This window comes from Schistocerca piceifrons, chromosome 2 (assembly GCF_021461385.2).
Source record: "Schistocerca piceifrons isolate TAMUIC-IGC-003096 chromosome 2, iqSchPice1.1, whole genome shotgun sequence".
Classification (NCBI taxonomy): domain Eukaryota; kingdom Metazoa; phylum Arthropoda; class Insecta; order Orthoptera; family Acrididae; genus Schistocerca; species Schistocerca piceifrons.
The window spans coordinates 310,140,260-310,157,240 of NC_060139.1; the positions used below are offsets into that span (position 1 = coordinate 310,140,260).

General features: G+C 45.4%; 1 protein-coding gene across 1 annotated transcript in view; it reads left to right on the forward strand.

Moving 5' to 3' along the window:
- Nucleotides 1-266: 266 nt before the first annotated feature.
- LOC124776321 (tudor and KH domain-containing protein homolog) overlaps nt 267-16,981 on the forward strand; it is a 73,869-nt gene continuing 57,154 nt past the window's right edge. The window contains exon 1 of the mRNA XM_047251258.1: nt 267-527. The gene's annotated coding sequence lies outside the window, so the exon portion shown is untranslated. The remainder of the gene's footprint in view (nt 528-16,981) is intronic.

The window sequence follows — 16,981 nt, forward strand, 5'->3', positions numbered from 1 at the left end:
CACAGTAGTTTGCGGAGTGTGGATACAGATGTAGAAACATGATGCATTTTACGGTGAATGTAGCTGAATCGCTTTGACCTTCAAATTAAAACCATTAAGTTGCTACCTCTTGTCAGATAAAATATAAACATAAATGAAAAATATTTATGTACTTAATAGTTCCCACGAGAAAATATCATGAATGGGGGAAAAGGAAAACAAGTAATATCAATCTTATCCAATGGTATCTTTTCCGTATGTGTCGCTAGTTGGCAAACCTGCTGTAATTTGGTGAAAGCGAAACAACAGAATGTGATATTTGAAAAAGAGTACTAAGTAAATATAAATAATAGGTTTTAAGTGATTTTTGCGTTGCTAATTAATAAGCATTACCTTAAAACTTTCAAGATAACAGTCCGATATTCGTATAGTGGTCCATTCGACGGGATTACAATGATATTGTGTCATCACTATGTTTATGTGTGTGACCCACCTTGTCGCTTGTGTGCTTGAAAGCTTGCAGTGGTCCGTCTGAAGATACATAGAAGGTACGTTAATTTTTTCTCTAGTGTTTGCATTATATTCGGTCTAAAACTGTAGAATTTTCGTACGAGGCAGTTGTACGCCATATTTGCGTCTCTCTCGGAAAATTTCTCATTCACTTTGCGACTTAGTGAAATTTGTAGAGAAACCGCGTTGGGCAAAACAGAAGTATTTGGTATCAGAGTTTTAAGACATTTACTCAGTCACTGTATACATAATATTAACCATGATATTTCAAACTGCCATTTGCTAGATTAAAAATACTTTGTGATTTGTAATATGTTTTCCGCTTTGCAATAAAGTAGAAAGCAAGAGAACAGAAATGTCGCAGATAATAGTAACCTCCATCCGTGGGCTTCACAAGCTAAACGTTTTCATGGTCGACACAACCGTGGAATACGGACGCAAAATAAATATGGAGTGAGTTTAGCCTCAAGCCGGTGTATTTGCAGCCATAATTGTAACACATCAGTTCGTAGTTGAACCATTGATTCAGGGGAATTCGCCTATGTTAGGTATTTATACTTACCCATGCCTCCAAGAAGACCGATTTGTTCCCCCAGACCTATTTACACATTTTAACAGTGGTCCATACAGGTATGGCTACTGTCTAATTGCAGTACTGGAAGAAAACGCTATTTCATTTACCAAGAAAATAGATCTTTTCATAAACTTACTGATAAAGATATCATGAATGCTAACACAACACTGGAATAAAAATTTAATAGTTTTTATGTGGGTGCACATGCTTTACAACAATGGTACATGTCAGCTTATTACAACATTAGAAGACTAATAAACATAAATGGTAAAAAATAATTAAAAGTTTAATTCATATAATCCAGGCACATAATTACTTAAAGGTCTCATTTCACAACAGTTTATACATTTGTGGAGTGCTCTTTTACCATATAGGCCTACAATCTTACAAACATCATAATTGAAAATGACATTCTTCATACTTTTACACCTGCCTGTCTGGGAAACTGTGTCAGCAGCCTTTTATAATGGAGGAGGTTACTATTGTCCCTCATGGAATGTAGGCAAATGGTGTTCCACTAACAGGCATTATGCTATGAAAGTATGTTATGGAATGGCATAGTGGTTCTATTTTTAATTTATGTACACAATCACTAAACACCAATTTTTTTTATCAAAATCATGTCATTGTAAGTTTCGTTATATGAAGAGAAGGGGGAGGGGCTCACATTACATTGGGGGCTATTAGTTAGATACCACTGGAATTTGTGGTTGGTCAACAGGCAAACTTTTAAGTTCCACAATATAACAACATTAACTGGCACTAGGTTCTTTTGGTAATAACAGTACAAGGATTTTTATTCAATAAATACTATTTGATTTTGTGTAAAATTAAAGATTTCTGTTTATAGTAGTGCATTTTTGTAAAGCTGATTTCTCTTTGGAATGATGGTAAACCATCATAAAATGTGTAGGCCTAGCAAACTGGAGGAATGAAATATCTCAATGATTGTGTATCTCGTAGTTTCAGCGGAACAATTTTCCTTCCTTCGGAAAATGATTGTAGTAGCTGAGTCATTGCTGTTAGTAATGTAAAAACCTACTGCTGCAAGGTATGTTTGATATTTATATTTTCTCCCAGGCATCTTCTTAAATAAGTCCACTTTTTTCCTTTCTTCTGTTTCTGATACAGTATTTTTAAAGAGTAATGCAACTTGTTTTGACTGCTGCAAAATTCATAATCTCAAAACAATTTTTAGGTTCATGGTCTGGTAGTTCTTAAATCTTAATTTCTCTAAGTAATTTACACCACTGTTCTGGTCTGTAGATACAATTTGTGCATTGATGAATTCTTCTCGGGTTATCAGCCAAGTGGTGGCGTCATCTTGTTGCAACGTTTCAGTGAGTTTTGTACCCATCCTACATGAAATAACAGATAGAATAAAATGTTTCTGAACCCAAAAAAAAGTCAAGCTGTAAGTTTAAGTAAAGGAAATCGACAATATAATATACTGATCGCCTTAATTTTTCAAGGAACTCCTCAACAGGAGGAGTGATCCTTGAGAAAACTCTTCAGTTTCGATTTGAAAGCATGTGGATTTCTGTTAAAGATTTTTAAATTCTTGTTGTAGCTTATTGAAAATGGATGCAACCGTATACCACGCACCTCTATGCGCAAGAGTTACGGAAGTGTGATTCAAATGCAGACTGGATTTCTGCTGAGTGTTAACTGACTGAAAGCTGCTAATTCTTGAGAATAAGCTGTGATTATTGTTAACAAGAAACAACAGTGAAGAATATATATAAAAAATCATTTTTGAGCCAAAAATATCCTTTTAGAATGGGAAGAGTTACCTCAAAATATAATACCATATGACATAAGCAAAAGAAAATAAGCAAAGTAGACTACTTTTCATATTGAATGATCGCTTACTTCAGATACTGTTCGATTAGTGAAAATGGCAGCATTGAGTCTTTGAACGAGATTCTAAATGTGGGCTTTCCAAGACAGTTTGCTATCTATTTGAACTGTTCAATTTCACTGATCATATGCCCATTCTGTGAAATTAAAGATCAGGTTTTGTTGAGTTGTGTTTTAGAAATTGTAAAAACTGAGTCTTACTATGATTTAGTGTTAGTGTATTTTCTACAAGCCATGAACTTTTGTCATGAACTGCACTATTTGAAACTGATCCAATGTTGCACCGCCATTTGACCGTACCCCACTCAGACCCCAAATCACAGCCATTCTCAACACTGTGAATGATGACCTTTTGCTGTCTGTTGCTAAAGTAAGAGGGGAACCAATTGTGAGCTACTCCCTGTATTCCGTAATGGTTCAGCTTCTGGAGCCATATTTTGTGATCAATACAATAAAATGCCTTAGTTAAACCAAAAATATGCTTAGTGTTTGAAATCTTTTGTTTAACCCATCCAGTGCCTCACAGAGGTAAGAGAATATAGCATTTTCAGTTGTTAAACGACTTCTAAAGCTGAACTGGACATTTGATAGCAAATTGAGTGATATAAAATGATCAATTGTCCTTACATAAACAGCATTTTCAATAACTTTAGCAAACACTGATGGCATAGAAATTGGTCTGAAATTGTCTACCTTATCCCTTTCTCCCTTTTTATAAAGCAACTTTACCACTGGTCACAGACTGATTGTACACTGTGAATGAGTGTGCATATATTGCTTTCACACTGAGTTGTGGTGACATACAGATCAGTGTGTGTAGGCTTCCTGTACACATTGTGTCCCAGGTTGCCATCAGGTTTCTGTTTCACTAGGACATCAAAAAACAGAAGGGCAGCATCCTGTACCACTTCCACCATAAACTGACTGTGGGAGTGCTGCAAGTTGAGATGTTGGAGAAATTTGCTTACACTGTCCCATCCATGTGGCCAAATGACGAAGATGTCATTCACGTAGTGATAGAAGCAATGAGCTTGATCCAGGGCATTCTCTTCATAGTTTTCCATGAACAAATTCACTACAACAGACGACGGGATGTCCCATAGCGACACCATCTGTCTGTCCATAGTAATTACAATTGAGTAGAAGATACATTGAAGAGAGTACAAACTCAAAGAGCCTCGTCAGATTGGTGTCAAATTTCTTCCTTATCAGTTCCACGGAGTCCTTCAATGGTATGCTGGTTAAGAGAATAACTCACTGAAACCCAACAACAAGTCACAATTGTGGAGGCAAAGTTCTTGCAGATGTTTTACAAAGTGAGTAGAATTGCTAATGTGATGTTCACGTTTTCCTACAATTGGACTCAGAAAAGCAGTCAGGTGTTGGACTGATCCATGTGTTGCTGCTCCTTTGTTACTATCAGACACAGTGGGATATTATCTTTGTGGACCTTTGGCAGCCCATACAATGTTTGTGGTGCAGCAGCTCATGGTCGAAGCTTTTTGGCAGTTCTTGCATCAAAGGTACTGCAAAGACTTTCAATGCTTCTTCTCTGGAGGTGACCTGTTGGGTTTCCTCCTATCTTCCTATACACGGTGTCGTCGAGAAGTTCATACACTTTCTGTTTATATTCTGAATGTAGGGGCAGTACCATAGAGTTCCCTATGTTAGCAAGCAGGACAACCAGCTCAGCATCATTGTATAGCTTGCAGGTGGCCTCTCTCTCTCTCTCTCTGCCTTTGAGAGGTTGCACTCCAGTGGCTGTGGCCCTGGTGAGCGTGCAACATGTTTCACAGCGTATTTCTTCGGCCTCATCAGCTGATAGAGCATAGGTGACATGTTTCTCACTCTTATGATGTCCACAATTGGTGGTTGATCACGGTATGCTTAAGTGGTTCTTGGGTGGTTTTCTACCATGCTGCAGACCATTCAGACTTAACATCTGTTTAGTGGTAGCATTTCCTCATATGCTGTCTGCCTGTACACTGTGACAGCCTCAGCCCATTTCCATGATGCGGGAGAGAGAGCTAAAGCTGTCTTGAGGTGGACCTCCGATATCTTCTGAGATGGTGTCCAGACAGCATTCAGTATAGTGGATTCTTTCTTTCACCAGCACCAAGCTGGGTTGTTTTGTGGTGCAAATGGCTGTTGTAGTCCTTATTTTGTGTGATATTGGCAAAAGATGGTATCGTGTTGCCATCTCAACATCTAAGCAGGAATGTGAGTTAGCAGAGCACCTGCTCCTTGTTCTGCAGCTTGTCCAACATCTTCATCTGTTGAAGCATTTTCTCCCTGTAAAGGTGCTTGATATGTGATCTGATGTTTTCCCAGCATAATTCTAATTTATAGACTTCTCAGGTGTCCAGTCAGGTCACATTTTAATTCCTCCATAATACTTCAGCTGACACATACATTGCCATCTCCCCTCAGGGGGTCCACAACTCTTTTGTGGATACGTGCGTAGCGTGCACAGGGCCCCGAGCTAGTGTGGCCGTCTTTCCTTTCCAGGCTGCATACCTCCATTTTCCACATCCTTCCCCATCCCCATCTCCCCCCCCCCCCTCACCACCGCCTCTTCCCTTCCCTTCCCTTTCTCCCTCCTTCATAAAACGAAGAAGCAAAGTATGCTATGATCAATAATCACAGTTGCTATCCGTCAGCTCATACAAATGCCCAGTGTCAATAACTCGTACGAACCTATCAGACAATCCGAATAGTAGGTAGATCAGGTGCCAGACTGCGGTTCATTGTTACAATACTAGGAAAATACAATCAATCTACAAAGGAGATAACAACATCATAGAATATTACTCAAACGTGTTGGACTCATACGAAACATGACTAACGGGGGATACAGAACGGATGCAGTGAACTTATCGAGGGTGCTAAAATAACTACCGCACTCTACGGTTACTTATGGCAGCCTTACTGGTGACGCGCGTCCAGAGACGGATTCTTGAAACTGTAAAACAGTCTCTCTCCTTCACTTTCTCTGCTGGCAAGTCTCTGTCCTTCCTTTTATTCTTCTCTTTTCCTTACCTCTTCTATTTACCCTCTTCTCCGCTGCGGCGTTGAGACTTCTCTTCTTTCTTTTCCTTTTCTTTGTTCCTCCCTTTCTCTTTTTCCTCCCTGTGTGTGTCTGAAGGCTGACCCACGCATTCCCATGCGTAGCCGGCGACTAGGTAATGCGTAATTCCCCGCCCCGGGTAGACAGGTAGGACACGTACATACCGCCTGGTGACGGCCAGGCCCAGCGAGGGGTGATTACCCGAGCTGGTACCTTCCGAAAGTGCCGATTGGTTCCTCCGTCCGTTTCTCGGGAGGTGTGACTTGAGGTGTGAACAATCACCTAAGGCGGGAGTGCCCTCAGAGAGGGCCCGGCCCCCACAAGGAAGGAGCACACCATTGGAGACGCCAGTAATCATGGGGGATACTTCCGCAATGGTTTCCTCATCATCTACTATGTCTGCTCACAAGCGAAAGTTAAATGAGTCTCAGCCATGGACAATTCTTCCATCAGTGCCACAGTTTCTTGTTGTCTCTCGGTAGGATGAAGGTCAAGACTTCTCCACAGTCAACCCTTGCATTATTCAGAAAGGTGTCGACGAAATTGCAGGTCCTGTAAAGTGTTGTTCCCAATTATGAAATGGCACCTTGTTGTTAGAAACAGTCAGTGCCATCCAGGCACAAAAATTGCTGTGTACTTCACTGCTACACACCTTCTCTGTCCGGATGGAAGCGCACCGCACTTAAAATTCATCACATGGGGTGGTTTATACACGCTCCCTCAACGGATTGTCCGACAAGGAAATTCAAAACTACCTGTCTGACCAGTGCATAATGGCTGTTCATCGAGTCATGAAAAGGGTTGACAAGGACTTGGTTCCAACCCGTACTGTCTTCGTGAGATTTGACAGAGTTCAACTTCCATTGAAAAAGCGGGCTATGAGATAATTTCCGTTCGCCCTTACATCCCAAACCCTACGCGTTGCTATCAATGTCAGTGGTTCAATCATACCAGCCAGTCATGTTCCAATCCGGCCAAATGCATTACGTGTGGCAAGGATGCCCATGCGGGTGCTTGTCCACCTCCATCCCCTCGTTGCATCAACTGTATGAGTGATCACACTGCTTCCTCTAGAGATTGCCCCATTTTCAAAGACAAATGGCTCATTCAGGAAATCAGAGTGAAGGAAAAGGTGTTGACCTTTGCTGCTCGAAAGTTATTCACAAGTCGAAAGCCCACTGTGCCTCACGCAGGTAAATACAGCACTGTCCTTGCCTCTCCTTGGCCTACAAAGGATTCACCCACACAGACTTGTGATCTCACCTTTAGTGCCACAGTTGTCAGATCGGCCAGCACAATCTGCTCACTCTATGGCTCACCCTTCATCGGGTTCTGCTAAACCACGAGCCCCAAAATCAGACACCCGGACTTCCAAAAAAAAGAGCCTACTCGTGAAGATTTTTGACCTACCCTGACTTCACATCCATTGATTCCTCCCCAATCTCAATGTCCTGTTTCCAAGAAGGCTAATAAGAAACCCAGTTCCTCTCCTTCTCCGCCAAAGCGTGTTTCATCTACAGCACCACCTGGCGGTAACCGTCCACGTCCGTCTTGTGTGTCGCAGCGGCGTACGGCTGGTGGCCGATCGACCGGCCAATCACTGGTGGCAGGAGCTGCTCCCAAACAACCTATGGATCAGGATCATCTGCCTTCGGCTGAATGCTGTTCCACGCTGTTGGTCGCAAGCTCTGAGCAGTCGTTGAGTTGAGGGCAACCTTGGTCACATTCTTCCGTTTTCTGACCACCCTGTGTCCATTATCCATTGGAATATCCGCGGCATTCGAGCCAATCGGGATGAATTGTTGATACTCTTATGATCCTACTCGCCGGTCATATTCTGTCTTCAGGAAACAAAGCTGCGTCCCCACAGTCGCTTTGTTTTCCCTCATTTTCAGTCAGTCCGGTTTGATCTCCCCTCTGTTGATGGCACTCCAGCACATGGAGGACTCGTGATTCTTCTCCATGATACTGTCCATTACCACCCTTTAAACAGTTCCTTCCAAGCTGTTGCTGTCCATCTTTCCCTTTCTGGATACACCTTCTCTCTTTGTACTGTATACATGCCATTGTCCACACCAATGGCAAGAGCTGATCTCCTTCATCTTCTTGGTCAGCTTCCGCTTCCCTGTTTGCTGGTCGAGGACTTCAATGCCCACCACCCCCTTTGGGGATCTCCACGTCCTTGTACACATGGCTCACTATTGGTAGACGTCTTCCACCAAGCGGATCTTGTTTGTCTCTACACTGGGGACCCTACATTTTTGTCAGCCTCCACGACAAATTTCTCTCATTTGGACCTTTCGGTCGGTACTGTTCCGCTAGCTCGGTGCTTTGAATGGTTCACTCTTGCTGATACGTACTCGAGTGACCACTTTCCATGTGTCCTTAGATTGCAGCCACAACGGCCATATATGCACCTGAGATGCTGGAAGTTTGCTCAAGCCGATTGGACACTTTTTTCATCTGTAGCGACATTCGATGACTGTCACTTTCCTAGCGTCGACGATGAGGTCACTCATATTACAGATGTTATTCTTACAGCTGCGGAATGTTCAATACCTCGCACCTCCGGTTTGCCCCAGCGCCCCTCAATTCCTTGGTGGAATGAGGCATGCCGTGACACAATATGTGAGCAGTGACGTGCTTTTCGCGTTTTCCGCCACCATCCTACTTTGGCCAACTGTATCCGCTGTAAGCAGTTCTGTGTGCGATGCCGTCGTGTCATCCACGATAGCAAGAAGGAAAGCTGGGTCTTCTTTACTAGCTCATTTAACACCTTCACTCCCTCCTCGGAAGTTTGGAGTTGGATTCGACGGTTATCTGGTGCGCCTAGTTTCTCCCCGGTCTCTGGGCTCACTGTCGCGCATGATACCTTAGTGGACCCCATTGCAATTTCTAACTCATTGGGTTAACACTTCGCTGAGATTTCAAGCTCTTCAAATTACCCGCCAGCTTTTCTGCCGAAGAAACGTGCAGCGGAAGTGCGACCCCTTGCTTTCTCCTCTCAAAATCGCAGAAGCTATAACACTGTTTTCTCCATGTGTGAACTCCAACACACACTCTCTTCTTCTCGCTCTTCCACCCCAGGACTGGATGGTATCCACATCCAAATGTTGCTGCATTTATCATACCATAGTCTGCGCTACCTCCTTCGCCTTTATAATCGAATTTGGACCGACATGGCGGGAAGCTATCGTCATTCCTGTTTCGAAACCTGGAAAGGACAAACATCTCCCCTTCTCACGAGTAGTTTATGTAAGGTTTTATAGCATATGGTGAATTGCCGTTTAGCCTAGTGGCTGGAGTCCCGAAGTCTTTTAACACCTGCCCAATGCGCTTTCTGAGAGCATCGTTCCGCCGTTGACCACCTCGTTGCTCACTCCACTTATAACATGAACAATTTTCTCAGGAAATCCCAAACAGTAGCAATATTTTTTGATCTGGAGAGAGCATACGACACCTGTTGGAGGACAGGCATCCTCCACACACTGTTCTCTTGGGGGCTTTCGAGGACGGCTGCCCCTTTTTCTTCGTGAATTTATGGTAGAGCGCACATTTAAAGTGCGGGTGAACACTACTTTCTCCCGTACTTTCTCCCAAGAAAACGGGGTACCCCAGGGCTCCGTGCTAAGTGTTGTACTGTTTGCCATTGCCATAAATCCAATTATGGATTGTCTCCTTCCCGATGTCTCGGGCTCCCTCTTGTGGTAACAGCCAGCATACAAGGTGTGTCCGAAAAGTCATGAAATATATTTTTTTGCCACGCCACTATTGGTCACAGTGCGCTAGGATGATCTTTAGAGGGCACCAAAGTTCAGTCTGCTCAGAGCAACAGTAGCATCAGCATCATTCAATAAGTGCATCTCTTTTTTGTGACTTTGTCATGATTCAGTCAAACAATGTTGGGCGATCAAGTTTTGCGCAAAGTTCGATAACAAGTTATCAGAGACTCATGCAGTGTTAAAGAAAGCCTATTGTGAGTCTGCGATGAGTTATGTGCTAGTTAGGAAGTGGGTGAAGAAGTTCAAGGAGGGCCAGGAAGGGGTGAACGATGGCCCTCACTCTGGAAACAGTCAACAAACAGAAATGAAGACAATGTGAATCGTGTTGGTGAATTGTTGAATTCTGACTGTCAATTGAGTGTTTGGTTTTTAGCTGACACTTTAAACATTCCAGAAAGTTCCTTGTTTGACGCTGCTATGAAGGAGTTGTACATAAGAAAGGTGTGCACCAAGCTGGCGCTAAAAATTCTGTCGTACAAACAAATGGCCAGTTGAGTGTTAATCGCGAGTGAACTGCGTGAACATGTGGACATTGAACCGGATTATTTGGACAATGTTATTACTGGCGATGAAACATGACTTTCCTATACGACTTGGAAATGAAGCAGCTAAGTTTGGAGTGATACACCTCAGCATCCCCGAGAAGGCAAGGGTTAGAAAATTCAAGGTAGAAACGGTGCTGATTGTCTTCTTTGAGAGAAAGGGTGTGGTGCACAAATAGTTTGTACCCCAAGGACAGATTGTTAATGCTCTTTGCTAAGTCAATGCCCCCCTGCAGGTCCGTTGATTAGAATAGGCCCCGAGGTTTTCCTGCCTGTCTTAAGAGGCCACTAAAAGGAGTCTCACATGTTTTGGCCTTTATGTGATGGTCCCCTGTAGGGTTTGACCTCCAGTTTTCAAAATTTTCCCGAAGAGTGAGCCAATTGGGGAAGGGCACCATACGTGGTGCATCTTGTCCATTGTGCCTTGAGATCTCTAGCCCACTTTCTCATATTTTTATTAAAAAAGAAATATGACATCTTAAGTACAGCTGGAAGAGTTTCATTTTTAATAAAAATTATACCAGCTGACGTCCTACCTGATGGTATTTAAATATGGATGTACGAACACTTTCTCATAGTCGCACTGCAGTCCAGCTCATTCTCCATCTCTTTGGCTAGGACACCTTCCTGGGTGCATTTTCCACCATGCACTATTCAGTGTCGCTTTTTGCATCGACGATGACCATGGAATTCTTTGCACCTCATATCCAGCATGGTGCCCAGTCTGTTGTGGTGGGGCTGCCACGTACCTTGTTGTTCTAGCCCCCTGACAACACAGGGATCACACTGCTGATGCCTGCGCTGTTTACTCCCCACATATGCCAAGGAGTAGATGCCCATCATCCTGGGGCATCAGGACTCCCAGCAATGGCCATCCTGCCAGGTGGCCTTTGCTGTGGCTTGGTGGCGCCCATGGGGAAGGCCCCTGGTCAGAATGAGTGGCATCAGGGCAGATAATGCGTGATGAAGCATACTACGTCTTTATCACTTGCTGATGATCAAACACCAGCAGTCTCTAAGCATTCCAAGTCTAAGCACAGTGCAAGAAAGTACAACCCTAAATTATTCCCCTCCCTGGCCACACCATGGGAGGAACGCCAGGCTAAGGATGGCAGTGAACCTTATTCACCCTGGTACCTCGTATTTACAAGAACTGATGAGGCTCATTTGTTTCAGTGAAGCCACAGTTTTTTGTAGATCATTTAGAGGACAAGTTTGGGGAGGTGGAGGGCTTATCCAAACTGTGATCTGGGTCAGTGTTGACAAAAACAGCATCCTCTGCCCAATCACAGAGTTTACTCACTTGTAACAAGTTGGAGGATGTTTCTGTTACAATCACGCCACATAAGAGCTTAAATATGGTCCAGGGTATTATCTTCCACAGGGACCTTCTTTTGCAGTCCGATGACAAGCTGCACCCCAATTTAGTGCGGCGCATCCATCGGGGTCCAAGGGATCATCAGGTTGCCGCCAGTGTCTTCATCTTGGCCTTTGAGGGTGACACCTTCCCCGAGAAGGTGAAGGTGATGGGGGAGGTCTACTGCTGTGATGTCAAGCCATATATCCCTCCCCTGATGCGGTGCTTTAAGCGCTGGAAGTTTGGCCATATGTCTTCCCGCTGTACTTCCAGCATCACATGTCGAGATTGTAGACGTCCATCGCATCCCAATAATCCATGTGTCCCGCCTCCCATCTGTGTCAACTGCGGAGAGAATCATTCACCTTGCTCGCCAGACTGCAGGATTTTACAGAAAGAGAGGAAAATCAGGGAATACAAGACCCTGGACCAACTGACCTACACTGAGGCTAAGAGAAAATATGAGTGCCTACATCCTGTGGCTGTGATCTCCTCATATGCCACCGCTTCGAGAACAATTGGAGCCTCATCAGTTCCACAAATTCCAGTCGGCTCTGAGAGCCAGAAAGCTACACTCTTCTCTTCCCCCTCCCCCTCCCCCCCCCCCCCCCCCCCCCGCCTATTGTTCCCGCATCACCTACCTTGGGAGCACTGCCCCCTCCCACCCCCCACCCAAACCATCAGGGACACAAGTCCCCACTTCTGAGATGGAGAAGCATAAGGCTTCTTCAGCTCCTCTCACCAGGAAGGGGTCCCTTGGGTCACTCCCTTCCCAGGCTTCTGCTAATCTGCTAATGGGAAAGATGACGCCCGTCAGTGGCTGAAGTGCCCAAAAGCAGCTGGTCGTACGGCTTCACGATCCTCAGTCCCAGAGACTGAATCAGTGAAGCCCTCCCAGCCGGAGAAATCCAGCAGGAAGACCCCCAAGACCAAGGGAATTGCAGTAGTACCCTTACCATCGCTACCTACAAGCTCTGCGTCTGGGGATAAGGTGGAGATTCTGGCGTCCGCTGAGGACTTGGATCTCGCCGGACCCTCAGACACAATGGATATAGACTGCTCGAGCAATAAGTCGGTGGCATCTGGTGACCCTGAGGCGTAATCCGCCTCATTGAATGTTCCCTGCCTCCACAGTCTCACAATGTCCTCCTCCAGTGGAATTGCGGTGGTTTTTTCCACCACTTGGCTAAGATATGGCAACTGTCGAGCTTTACACCTGCTTTCTGCATTGCCCTTCAGGAAACCTGCAACACATTTCAGTGTGGCTTGTGGTAGTTACTCGGCCATTGCTTTATCCATTTGCAGCCCAGGACTTCTCCCATCTATCAATTGGAGAGCACGTGATGACCTGTGTGGTAGTGACCACTTCCCCATCCTCCTGCCATTGGCCTGGGGTCAGGCCCAGGGACGCCTGTCCAGCTGGGCTTTAAACAAGGCGGACTGGGAAACTTTCACCTCTGCTGTCACCGCTGAATCTCCCCCATGCGGTAACATCAATGTGATGGTTGAGCAGGTGACTACAACAACTATTACTGTGGCGGAAAATGTGATCCCTCGCTCTTTGGGATGCCCCCGGTGGAAGGTGGTCCCTTGGTGGTCGCCAGAAGTTGCCGAGTCAATTAAGGAGTGTCAGCGAGCTCTACGGGGGCATAAGTGGCACCCTTGCCTGGAGCACCTCATAGCCTTCCCAAGTCTGGACAAAGATCAGATGTCTTTTTGGGTACCAGACCCCAACAGGTGACCCTGGCATTAACTTCAATGGCATGTTATCTACCAACAAAAACGCGATTGCTGAGCACTATGCTCTAGCCTCTGCGTCGAGAACTACCTCCCAGCACTTCGCACCTTCAAAAGGAAAGTCCTCTCATTCGCTACACGCCACAGTGAACCCTTTAATGCCCCATTTACAGAATGGGAGCTCCTCAGTACCCTTGCGCATTGCCCCGACATAGCCCCTGGGCCAGATCAGATCCACGGTCAAATGATTAAACATCTCTCATCTGACTACAAGCGACATCTCCTCATCATCTTCAACCGGATCTGGTGCGATGGCGTCTTTCCATCGCAATGGTGGGAGAGCACCATCATTCCAGTGCGTAAATCTGGTAAAAATCCACTTGATGAGGATATCTATCGGCCCATCAGCCTCACCAACATTCTTTGTAAGCTGCTGGAACATATGGCGTGTCGGTAGTTGGGTTGGGTCCTGGAGTCACATGGACTACTGGCTCCGTGTCGGGGCAGCTTGTCAGGGTCGCTCTACCACAGATAATCTTGTGTCCCTCGAGTCTGCCATCTGAACAGCCTTTTCCAGAAGCCAACACCTGGTTACCGTCTTTTTTGATTTATGAAAAGCATATTACATGACCAGGCTACATCATATCCTTGCCACATTATACGAGTGGGGTCTTCGAGGCCCACTCCCGATTTTTATCCACAATTTCCTGTCGCTTTGTACTTTCCATGTCCAAGTTGGTGCCTCCCACAGTTCCCCCCTTATCCAGGAGAATGGGGTCTCGCAGGGCTCTATAGTGAGTTTCTCTCTGTTTTTAGTGGCCTTTAATGGTCTAGCAGCAGTTGTAGGGCCGTCCATCTCACCTTCTCTGTATGCAGGTGACTTCTGCATTTCGTACTGCTCCACCAGTACTGGTGTTGCTGAGCAGTGCCTGCAGGGAGCCATCCACAAGGTGCGGTTTTGGGCTCTAGCCCACAGTTTCCAATTTTCGGCCACAAAGTCGTGTGTTACGCACTTCTGCGGCATCGTTCCCTTCATCTGGAACCAGATCTTTACCTTAATGACGATCCACTCACCGTAGTGGAGACATATCAATTCTTAGGACTGCTATTCGATACCCGATTGACTTGGCTTCCTCACCTCTGTCAACTTAAGTGGAAGTGCTGGCAGCACCTCAATGCCCTCCACTGCCAGAGCAGCACCAACTGCGGTGCAGATCGCTCTACGCTGCTACAGCTTTACAGAGCCCTTGTTCAATCCTGCCTTGACTATGGGAATGTGGTTTATGGTTTGGCGGCGCCCTCAGCATTGCGTGTATTTGACCTTGTGCACCACTGTGGCATTCGCCTAGCGACAGGAGTTTTAGGACGAGTCCGGTGACCAGTGTCCTGGTTGAGGCTGGAGTCCCTCCATTGCCGGTTAGACGTGCACAATTGCTCTACAGTTACGTTGCACTCGTTTGTAGTTCTCCTGCACTTCTGAATTACTGTCTCATTTTCGCGTCCATGGCGGTTCATCTCCCACATCGGCGGCCCAGGTCAGGGCTTACAATTGCAGTTTGTGTGCGATCCCTTCTCTCCGAACTGCAGCCCTTGCCTTTACCACCTATACTTGAGGTTCATTCATAAACACCTCCATGGTGTACACCTAGGCCGTGGCTTCGCCTGGACCTTTCACTTGGCCCTAAGGACTCTGTTAACCCTGCGACTCTCCGCTGTCACTTCCTCTTGATTCTCAACATGTGCCAGGTCCATGAAGTGGTTTACACTGATAGCTCGATGGCTGATGGTCATGTCAGCTTTGCATATGTTCATGGAGGACATATAGAACAGCACTCCTTACCAGATGGCTGCAATGTTTTCACTGCAGAGCTGGCAGCCATATCTCGTGCTCTTGAGCACATCCGCTCATGCCCAGATGAGTCATTTCTCCTGTGTATTGACTCCTTGTGCAGCCTAAAAGCTATCGACCAGTGCTACCCTCATCATCCTTTGGTAGCAACCATCCAGGAGTCCATCTATGCCCTGGAACAGTCCAGTCGTTCAGTGGTATCTGTCAGAACCCCAGGTCACATCGGAATCCCAGGCAACGAGCTTGCTGACATGGTGACCAAACAGGCTATGCAGAAACTGCTTATGGAGATCAGCTTCTCTGAAACTGACCTGCATTCAGTATTATGCATCAATGTTTTGTGGCTTTGGGGGGAGACGGAATGGCTTAACCTCAGTATGCACAACAAGCTGTGTGCCACTAAGGGAACTACGAATGTGTGGAAGACCTCCGTGCGCACCTCTCGCAGGGACTCTGTGGTTCTATGTCGGCTCCACATTGGCCATACGTGGCTGGTGCATGACTACCTTCTCCATTGCGAGGACCCACCTCGGTGTCGCTGTGGCCCACAAATGACAGTCGTACATCTCTTGCTGGACTGCCCACTTTTAGCCACTCTGTGGCGGACTTTTAACTTTCCCAGCATCCTACCTTCGGGTGTTGGGTGACAATGCCTCAATGGCAGCTTTAGTTTTACGTTTTATTCGTGAGGGTGAGTTTTATCATTTGCTGTAAGTTTTAGCACATGTCCTTTGTCCCTGTGTGTCCTCCACCCTAGTGCTTTCATGGTGGAGGTTTTAATGTGTTGCAGAGTGGCTGGCTTTTCCTTTTTATCCTTATGGTCAGCCAGCCGTGATAACCTGCCTTCTTGTTTTAACTTCTTCTACCTGTTTCTTGCGCCTTTGTGGTTTTCTTGTCCCCTTTTGCCCTCTTAAGTGTTTGTTGCCCTGGAGTTGTTGTTGTGGTTTATCCTTTCATTCTGTTTTGTGTTGTAAGTCTCATTGTCTTATTCTCACCCTTGTGGCATTGTTTCCTTCGAAACAAGGGACTGATGACCCCTTAGTTTGGTCCTTTCCCCCCCTCTTTTAAACCAACCAACCCACTAAGTCAATGTTCTGGAAAGATTAAGAAAAAAGGTCTTCCAAGTGTGAAAAGATGTTGCTACTACCAGGCTGCTGCATCACGACAATGCACCCAGCCGCACATCACTGCGTGTTCGCAAGTACCTGGTCAAGCACAACGTGACAGCGCTGCCGCAGTCATTCTGTAGTCCCGATTTCTCTCCACTTGACGTCTTCCTGGTCCCCAGGATTAAAATGACCCTCAAAGGATGCTATTTTGAGAGCAGTGAGGACATCTAAAAGGCAGTGACAATGTTCAGGCCTTCCAGAGGCTTACCAGTCGTGGGTGAAGTGCTGTAAAAATGTGTTGAGAGCTAACAGTAACTCCTTTGAAGAATTTTTAAGCTTTGTACATATATTGGCAATAAATTAAAAAAAAAAAAAAAGAAACGTTTCGTCAGTTTTTGGACACACATTGTATATAGGATATCGAGAGGAGCAGTGCAGCATTCATCAGAAACCACCTGAAGATGGCAACTTGTCTGTTTGCTGAAATATTGTGGAGGAATTACTATGTGACCTGGCCAGACACCCGGGAATTCTACAAATTAGAATTTTTTGAATTAGTTGATTAAATGAGCACTTTTTAACCTTATTTTATCACTCTTCCCCTTCCTTTTTTCT